At 29.8% G+C, this 10511-nt stretch overlaps 1 long non-coding RNA gene across 1 annotated transcript; it reads left to right on the top strand.

Moving 5' to 3' along the window:
- The first annotated feature begins 413 nt into the window (after positions 1-413).
- On the top strand, positions 414-8128 carry LOC140442903 (uncharacterized). Its single transcript, XR_011951172.1, has 3 exons — positions 414-596; positions 776-899; positions 6632-8128. It is a non-coding gene; the product is annotated as an uncharacterized lncRNA (long non-coding RNA).
- Positions 8129-10511: the final 2383 nt, after the last annotated feature.

Here is a 10511-nt window from a genome sequence, read left to right as displayed (position 1 = left end):
GAAAGTCTACTACAAGAACCAATTTAAAAGTTGGGTTACGAGAAAAATATTTACTGAATGGTTCCATAATGATTGTTCCATAAAAAAGTGAAGAAGTTTATGAAAAAATTCAACTTACCAATAAAATCTTTACTCGTACCATTGTTTAAATAGAACTAGTTAGCCAACGCAATGTATAAATTTGTTTGATTCTAATTGAGACAGTCACTAGATGTCACCACTCTTTCTGTCTCAATAGATTTTAATATACCATTGTTTGTTTGATATACGTTATACTAGATGGTGCTATGTGAAAAAGTTAAAGACTAAACTTAACGTCCATTTTTGATCCATTGAATTAAATTCACCAGCGTTGCAATATTTCACTGACAGTAGCAACAGGTTTATTTACAAATAAACATGTAAAAAAAACAGACCTTGAATCACTTAAGATATTCATTTAAAATAGAGTTATTACTATCAACTAGTAAATATCGTGTCAACTAAAATTGTACATAAACGTACTGTGGCTTCTAAATCTTCCTATATCTAAATAAGTTTAAAGAATTTAAATATTTTATTTTATTTGGAAGTGTATTACAAAAATTTGGTCCGAGGTAAGTAAAACATTTTAATTCTGTGTGTTTAAAACAAAAAACATTTGTATGAGAAATGAACAAATTAGGTATTTAGAAATAAATTTTAACGGATAATACATGCATTCGATAATAGTTGAAAATAGGGATTTTAAATTAAAATAATGTTACTTCCATAATAAATAAATCGTTTTTTACAGATGGCTGGAAATATTTGTTGTTATTACAAATGTGGTTTATCATCATACAAAATTCATGGTTTAAGAATGTTCAGATTTCCGACAAAAAATCTTTCGGCTTGTCAAACATGGATATTACACTCTGGTAAGTAAATAGAAACTTTTTTTATATTCCTTTATTTTACACCGTTTCCGTTACGTAATTAACTTAAAAAAATGTTTATTTTTTTTTCATTCATCATTTGAATTTTACGTTTTCGTTGGTATTATAATTATGATATAATAAACTTCGGAAAAACAAATTAGTGAATAAATATAAATAAGTTAATAAACATAAACAAAATATTAGATATTTAAATATGTATTTCTTTAGCTACCTATTTTTAGTTATTGTATTGAAAAGTAGAAATAAGTTCATCTTTATCGGAGAACTAATTTATACAGTCACCAGTCCATCTGTAAAAAAATCATTGATTACACGTAAAAATCTTATAAAGATATTTGAAGGTTCTAAAAGATATACGAGTGTTAGCTAATAATAAATCTGTGAAGACATACAGGTATTTTGGTTTGTTTTTGTTTAAACAGTTTTAAAAAGTGAGAGGTCATTATTTTGCTTATAAAACGTTTTTTATCCAGTTTAGAGAAAAATAGTTAAAATAAAAATTGTAGATCTCAAAAAGTTCTTCCTTTTGTGAGTTTCTAAATTAAAATATATAAAGAATTCACCAAAATAGTTGCAAAAAACCCTTGATTTTGCAGAAATTTATAAATTTTAATAACTTTGTTTTTGCATAATGGTATGTAATGTAACTAATAACAATAGTGACGATTTGTTTATCATGGAAAGCGATTATTTAAACAACTTTTTGTTGAGCTACCCCAGTTAAAAAAAATTATGTTTTACGTGCCACAGAAGCCAAGATATTGCAAATTTTACAAGCGCTATTTATTTTAAAAAAGTTCAAATCTAAAAAAAAAACGGAGCTCAGATGGTTCTCCATTCTACTTTTCCGAAGAGGTATTTTACGAGTACCATCATTTTAACAAGTTATAAATTTTTACTTCTTTACCGCATATGCCATCTGTAAGCTGGATCGCACAATTCAGATCTTTATTTAGAGTCCCTTCAATTTTCATCTTTTACTGTTAATAGACAATGGAAGTATGATTTTAAGAATAAAATGCTTTGGTTTTAAATATAAAATGCTCGCTTGGCTCGTAATGGCCATAGAAGATTTTTTTTTTTTTAGGAAGTGTGTTTTTCATCAGTTCTTCATTAGCCTCTATATAAGTTTGTGGCATAAACGATATCAAAGATATAAATGTTTATAAACAGATTAAATAACCTATAAACTATTTGCTCTGATTGACATTTAGCGCACTGTAATAACTTATTAATTTCCATAATTTCAAGGAGCTATGTTATATGTTTTTGCACAAAAAATAGTTATTTTAATTTATAAATAACTGCAAAAATAAGGTTTTTTGCAACTATTTCGATTAATAGTTTCTTGTATTTTAATTTAGATACTCTCAAAAGTTACATTACTTTTTATGATCTACAACTCTAAAAAAGCTGAAAAAATCTTAAACAGATATTTAAAGTCTCTAAAAGGTATATGAGGGGTAGCTGATGACAATTATGTGAAGACTTTAGCTAATTTTGCTTTGCTTTTTTTTTTTAAACAATCGTAAAAAGTGAAAAAAGTTTATGCGCATAAAACGTTAAAATAAAAGTTATAGATCATAAAATGTTCTCTAATATTGATATTTTTATAATTAAAATACATAAAGAATTGACCGAGATAATTTAAAAACCCTTATTTTTAAAGTATAATTTATAAATGTTAATAACTTTCTTTTTGCATAACGATATGTAATACAACTATTTAAAATTATGGCAGTTAATGAGTTTTTAAAGTGTGCTAAATGTCATGCAGAACGACCATACAGTTTATGAGTTATTCAATTTGTTTATCCAGGAGACCGATTATTTAAACAACTGTACTTGTCCAAACAGTCACTCTAGGGATATTTTGTAAATAGCAATCGATTTTTTATGGCTTCGTTTTAAATTATTTAAAAAAAAAACATCAAGAATATAATAAATTTGTTTTTAAAAATCAGTTCGAAGAGTAACAAATTTTTAGCATATAAAAATTTCTAATAACTTTGACTTTTTTATGTCATACACTTGTATGTAGGCTCAATATAAAGCTAATAAAAAAAACATTAAAAAAAACCAAAACCTTCTATGGCCCAGAGAAAATCAAATAGCATTTTTCTTTCTTGTTTAAGAAATTGCAAATATTTTCATTGTTTATTAACATTAAGAGCTGAAAATTAAACATTGTAAAAGAATATCTAATTTTTATAATTCGATTTATCAATAGCATACACAGCGAAGAAGTAAATTAGTTTTGAAACATTAAAATAATGGTACTCGTAAAATATCGCCACAGAAAAATGCAAGGGAGATCTGTCCGCTGCAATATCTCAGCTTGTTTCTTGTTAGTGGTTATAGAAAGTTCTGTTTTTTTTTTTTTAAATTGTGCTTTTACGCCAGCTTTTCATTGAGCCTACGTACAGCCGTATGACATGAAAAATATCAAAAGTAGTATAAATGTTTAGAAGCTAAAAAGCACTTTTGCAAACCGTTTTTTTAATAATAAGTTTAATAAAATGGTGAAGTTTATAAATAAAGCTTCAAATAATCGATTCAAAAAACATCAAATAACTGTCAAAGGTTAAACACCCTTGTTAAAGTTCCTAATGGATTTTAAAGATTTAAACAGTGTTAAACAGATATATTAATTCATCGACGAGTTAACAATACGAAGCGAAGTTCTTTAATCACAATGTGATAAGCAGACGAGTATCAAATTTGGTTTTATATTTCAATAGTCGAATTTAATTGTGGCTATATTGGTTTAATTAAAGAAAACCAGAGAAAATCCCAAGAAATAGGTGAGATCCTTTTTTTCTTTCTTTCCAGTTTGGGAGAGGGTCCTTTAGGTACTCACGTTTAGGTATTGTGTTATTTGAATATATTAAAGAAATTGGTAAAATAGTTTATCCAAAAAATATTACTTTTAAATCTCGCATTTCGAATAATCGAATCTACATTTTCCTCACTTCTACTGACATCGTTGATCAACTAATACACCGAACGTCATAATTAATTTCACCGTCATCTTTATCTGCAGGCTTCTTTCTGCGACCAAAAGAATCCTTATTTCAAATGTATCTCCTTCCATCCCGCATTCACTAATCGAACAGTCCCTAAGAAATACGGAACATCAGATGATCAATAGGCATATATCATGAGTTTTCTGCTCTTTGTATATTTTTACTTCATCTTTTGCCAAATTTAGACACCATATTTAATTAAGTAAGAAAACTTTATGTACTTCAAATACTAGCCCAAGTCTAGTTTAAAAAAAATTGTTAATAAAAAATAACCTTAAAATATCCAATCCCTTTTTTTAATCAAAAGGTTATACTTGATAAAATAAAAGTTTTGGAACAAATCTGGACCTAACCATATATACTCTTTTCTTCCTTCACCCTTTCCTTATTCATCCTTAGTTTCACAAGATACCAATTATCCGAACTCTTTTATAAACTATTTCGAACTAAAAGCTGCACTCAAATCCTATAAATTTACAAAAATTAGGGTTTTCTAGAATTATCTTGAAACATTTCTCGAAAATTCCTTAGGCACCAACGACCCTCTAAATGAAGCCAGTAAATTTACCACTGACATACCGCTGACAATCGTTAATGAAAGATCTTGCCCTAATCTATACTAATATAAAAGAAATATCATTACAAAAAAAAATTTTTGTTAAACTCCATTATAAAAGGTATATAAATTAAAAAACCCAAATGGGCTATGTCATGAAGACAAAAGGTTTTTGGAATCTATATTCCATCATCGGTGTCTAGGTGAACATGTTTTGAGCCGCTAAATATCTGGGTAAAAACCCGTTAAAAGTTATATGTTACAATTTAGTTTACATTATTTAGTCTTATATATTAGGATGTTAAAGCTACCAGTGGATATTTTAACATGGCAAATGTTATCATATCCACTGGTAACTCAACCCTGGTGAGGTCCCAACCTCATATAAACTTATACAAAGTGTAGTAAATCTACTTCAAGATAGATCTAACGAACTAGTATTATCACTCACTGAGAACAAAACCAAATTAGTAAAATTTTCCAGAAGAATTTTCACTCCCTTAACCAAAATTTTATTTAACAATTCTCTACTTTCTGCTGTTAATTAATGTAAAATTCTCGGTTTTATGTTTGACTCCAGAATAAATTGAAAGAGTCTAATCTCTGAACTTAAAATCAATTGTTTTAAAAGTTTGTTTGTTTGTTTTAAACCCTCAGTCATCTTCAATGGGGTACCGATAAAACTTCTTCTAGGTCTGAGCGCTTTTCGCTTTAGTCCTATTGAGAGTGTATACCGTGAATCTAATGAACTTTCTCCTACCCTAAGACGATAATCACTTCTACTTTCGTATGCTGCATCAACATCCGCAAATCCATTTAATCCCGTTCATTCCCTAATTGCCACAATGGCGTCTTCTTCCACTAACAATAACCAACACCTTATCATAAAACCTATACCTCAATTAATTTGTCCACTACTTAAAAATATTGACCTTTTTCAGACTGGTTCATTTCCTCTAACTTTACTTCCCCTCTGGGCTAAAGATCTCCCTTCAATATATACCTCACTCACCATTTTTAACAAACTTGAATCTTCTAACCTTCTTATAAAGAAAGCATTTTTAGAATTTAATTTTCTATACAGATGCTTCTAAAACTACCACTGGTATTGGTTGCGCAGTAACCACTAAACATGAACTTGTAAGATCATCTCGGTTACCCTTAATATGCAACGTTTGCACAGGTGAACTATATAGTATTCTGTTGGCTTTTAAATGCATCTCCCATCAAAACAGACATATTGCCATTTGTTCAGATTAACTTTCATATATCCATTTAGTAAATACAATTTTCACTGACCACCTATTAGTTCAAAACATTCATGACATATACCAAAATCTCTCTGCTTACGATGTAAATCTCTCTCATATGGCTGCCTTCTCACACCGGAACTACTGATAATAAAACAGCAGATAATTTTGCCAAAGAAGCTACCAACCATGGGGTGACTGAAGTCACCCCAATTCAACTAGCTAACGAATCTCGTAATTCGTTTTTAAAAAGTCAGTAGAGGATATTTGACAAAACTTATAGCAAAAGAGCAAAACAACTTTTCATAAACTTCAATCTTTTATTGGTCATCTCTCCCTAGACTTCATAACTAGAAGAGAAGCATCGACTATTAGAAGACTACGAATCAACCATACCAAACTTACCGACTGCAAACAATTCACCAACCTGTATAAAGCACTGCACTTGAAACCTTCTCTAAGGAACTAGAGAATCATCTACCTCTTCCTCAACTGTAAATTGTATATGTTGATTATGATTGTTGAAAATGTTGACTATTTCATTAATTTTGTGCTTAGGAAGTGCCAAAACTAAATCATCTACATATATTTTAATAAAAGGAATGAAAAAAGTGTAATTGTTGATACAATCACTGATAACATCATCCATGACTAGATCCCATAGCACTATCAAAAATTTGTTTTTGGTAGTGATATGGGATCTTTTTTTTTCCTAATATTGTTCTGAAGCTTTATATATATATATATATATATATAGATATAAACATATATTGGCATAACTGCCAAGTTATCTATATCTTAAATACAGAACTTATTTTTTTAATTTATTGTGCAGAAAGTTGCTTTTTTTCAGTTGTGTTAATAATAATATTGTTGTAGGTAATGCTGCATTGGAAAGTCTGGAGCTACCCGATTTAAAAAAAAATCTATGCAGTAAGCATTTTGACCAAAGATATCTAAATGCAAAATATTTACCCAGTACTGCTATACCAAAAAAATATAGTGAGGTAGAAGAGGAAGGTTCGTTAACGACACCACGCGTTTTTCATACGTATTCAATAGAAAAACAACCATCAACCAGTGCCAATACTGTTTCGCACAGTGATAATTCTGAACTTGACGATTTTGTTGATGAGCTTTTTAGATATGCCGTTATCACCATTGGTCAAGAAAAAAAGATTTCATAATTATCACACACTTTAAAGGAGATTACATGCATCTCGAATACGGATTAATTTTCTTAAAACTCGCATAATAGCACTAAAAAAAGAGACTGGTTAAGATTAGGACAAAATCTGTACAAACTGCACGAAAGCCACAAACTCAGTTTTCTGCTGCAGTTTTTCTTGAACACTTTGCTATCATAACGTTTGTTGGACTTGATACCATTGTAGTTAAACATCGATCTAATATTTTTAAACTAGTATTGCTGGTTCATACATAGATCCAACTCATACATTGCTTATTTTAGTTCATGCAAACAATGTTACAATCGATTTCTATAACTATTAATGTAAACAATTTTGTTTTGTTTTTTTACCTTGAATTATTATTTTGTTAATATTGTCTATGGTGTAGATATTAGAATTTTCATAAGTGTTATCTAACTATTAAAATAACGCGAATTTAATTTTTGCATAAACAGTCATATCGGGCGAGTTGATTGAAAAAAACATTCTCATTTATGTAAACAGAAATACAAAAATGGTGTGTATATTATAAAATACATAAATAAATAAAATAAAGGGTACTATTTATTAAAGTTTTGTTAATTATTATTCCTTTTATCCCAACACATAGATTAATTTGTCCCTAAATATGTGTTGCCTCTTGTTGTGGCATATCGATCTGTTTATTTGTTTCAAAACCATTATCAAAAAACCATACCCATAAATTTACTATATTTTCAAACGTCATTTTAAAGATTAAAAGATTGAAAATTTAATTTTCTCAAAACATACATAAAACCATTGTTTAAAAAGATTTTTTTTTAAACAATGATAAAACTCAAGTCTTGACTAAAAAATAAACCTCCGCATGAGTGTTCTAAGACGATAGCAGTCGAGTCTATTTCAATTAAATATTTAATCCTTTTCTAACAAATCATATAACCAAATTAAATATCTGGTAAACTAATGAAAATTAAAAAAAGGCAGCATTTAACTGCTTCATTTAAATAGATTACTAACCGGTTTAGATTTATCAAGTCTCAAAGTAGAAAAACAATTTGAAATATTCGCTCGAAATAGTCAAGTTATGTTTCACAAAACGCATACAACGATAATAACAATAAGCATTTTATTAAAATCTTATATTTTCTTCACAATCTGGCACCCGTGTACAGGTTTGCATAAGTTACCAGACAGATAAAAATATACTCGAATAGAATCCTGCTGAGAATTAAGTTTCTGTTAATAGTTTTTTAAATTTATGACTAGAGGCCGCCATATGACGGCAGAATAAAAATCAAACGTTTGTTCCATAAGGATTGTCTAACTAGTCCTATTTAAACAATGCTCGTACCTACTTGACGATGCTCTAGACTACCAAAATTAACACGAACTTAGATTAAGTGATGGGAATATTCAAACCATCTTCCTACCACCATACTGCACACTTTTATTGCAGACGGTGAATGGAAACGGTATCCAAAAGTAAAGCTCTTATATAAAAATAAATTGCTCATCCATATTATTTCTTAAGATACCGACTTAATACAGAGACTTTAATTTGAAGGATGTTGTATTATTTCGCGCCCGCAAATGGAGCTCCTAGTCACGTAATTTAATCCAATCATCACGGAAAATACTGTGGCCAATAACGAATGTTGTGTCAGAAGTCTGACACCCAAAAAACAGAGTATATTTTTCCTAAGGTTTCTGGTGCTCGCAGTACAAATCTGAGCTCCACATTGGCTCTGGTTTCTAAGATATTAAAATTTCTAAAATTCGATAAAGAAACTTTAAAATGCAATATCTTGGCGAAAAAAAAAGGTATCTAAAACCATAGACATATAATACAAATAGACTAAGCGCTGCTTTATAGTCACGTTCCTCCAGTGCCATAGAAAAAACTGACGTAAAGCAGTACCTGCATCCCTTTCTTATGGGTCAGGTTAATCCATCACGTGATCTAAATGACCAATGGAAAGGTTAAAACAATTGTGAAAATTTTTAAGTATGTAGGATCGGTGTATAATAGCCAAAGGGAATGATGACCGACTGTAATCATTGAAATTCATGGCCATCTGTATATTATGTTTTGTATAATTATAAAATATGCACTCTTTAACTCGATATGGAGTGAAAACACATTCAATATATAAGAAACACATTTTAGAGAGAACATTTTAACTAATGATTTCGAATTAACTAACGGCCGATGGAAAAGCAAAAGCAAAGCTTCTATCGAGCCTATTTAAGATTTGCTATAATGCGTTTATCATTTGCCATATTTTATCAAGAGTATTCCGCAACCATCTGCGGATCGTAGACAAAATATGGATTGATTGGTAAGCAACATAGATTCGCTAGTCGTCTGCATTGTTTTAACTCCATAATTTTAGTTTTGATATTATGAACATATATCAGTGACATATAAAAATAAACGTGATCTTAAGCTTATAGTTGTTTGAGAACCGCTGCGTAAAACGACCTCAACCAAAAACATCCCGTACAGAAACCGAGCTAAGCCACGACCCCCCAAAAACGCGTTAGACTAATCAGCGTGAACAGACAGTGTTTGCCCCCGTTAAAGAAACTCAAAGCATACCTAATGATCAGCTGTTCATCACTTTTCACACGAATTTAACAATGATACATCTGGAGTAATTAAAGGAAATACACAAAGCGTGTGTGCGAAATGAAATTCCTAGAACTTACTTAATAGATATTGAATGAATATTAATTCTAAGGGTTCGGTAGTTCCCTTGGGTGGATTTAATGTAATTTAAACTCACCGAAATTATTGATTTAATCCTCAGTTTGCATTATTTAAAAGAGAGATTTGTAATTAGATTAGGTGCAAATGATTGCTAGATAATGGTGCTGGGAAAAATTTGGAGGTAGCCGACAATTTTGGACTCATATAAAAAGGTTAAACAGCAACAAAAGAAAAGAAATAGGACTAACAATTGACAAGAAGAGTCAAGAAAAACGAAGAAAATATAAATATTAGAAATTTGGAAAGAACATTATACAGAAATATTTGGCGAATACTAGAAATATAGGGCGAACCGGCAGAAGAATACTTGAAGGGAGAGTTGTGGACAGTTTACCAGATATAACAAGAGAGGGAATGGACAAAGCTATAAATAGCATAAAAATAGAAAAAGCATGTCAATATGAAGAAATTTAGCCACAAATGATAAGGTATCTATAGGAGGAAAGGAAAAGGATTGGCTATGACTAACACAGGATAATTCAGAAAAAAAAACATGAATGAAAAATCAACGCAATCCAAATAAAATATTTAAGAAAAATGTCCGGAAAAACACAATAGGACAGGATAAGACATGAATATATCACACAAATTACAAAGCAGTAACCTTTTACTGAGTAGATTGAACAGAAGCAAATGTTCTAGTTCGTACATATTAATAAAATGTAACCAGAAAGAATTACTAGGCAAATATTAGAATTAGGAAGTAAAAAGAAAAAAGGGAAGACCCAGAAGGAAATGAATAGGTCAGATCGAAAAACTAGAAAGGAAGAAAGGGAACACTATTGATAAATTAAACACGATGGCAAAAAATAGAAAT

Source organism: Diabrotica undecimpunctata, chromosome 6 (genome assembly GCF_040954645.1).
Source record: "Diabrotica undecimpunctata isolate CICGRU chromosome 6, icDiaUnde3, whole genome shotgun sequence".
Classification (NCBI taxonomy): domain Eukaryota; kingdom Metazoa; phylum Arthropoda; class Insecta; order Coleoptera; family Chrysomelidae; genus Diabrotica; species Diabrotica undecimpunctata.
The sequence above is the reverse complement of the archived record's forward strand: the minus strand, read 5'-3'. Positions and strand labels throughout refer to the sequence as shown.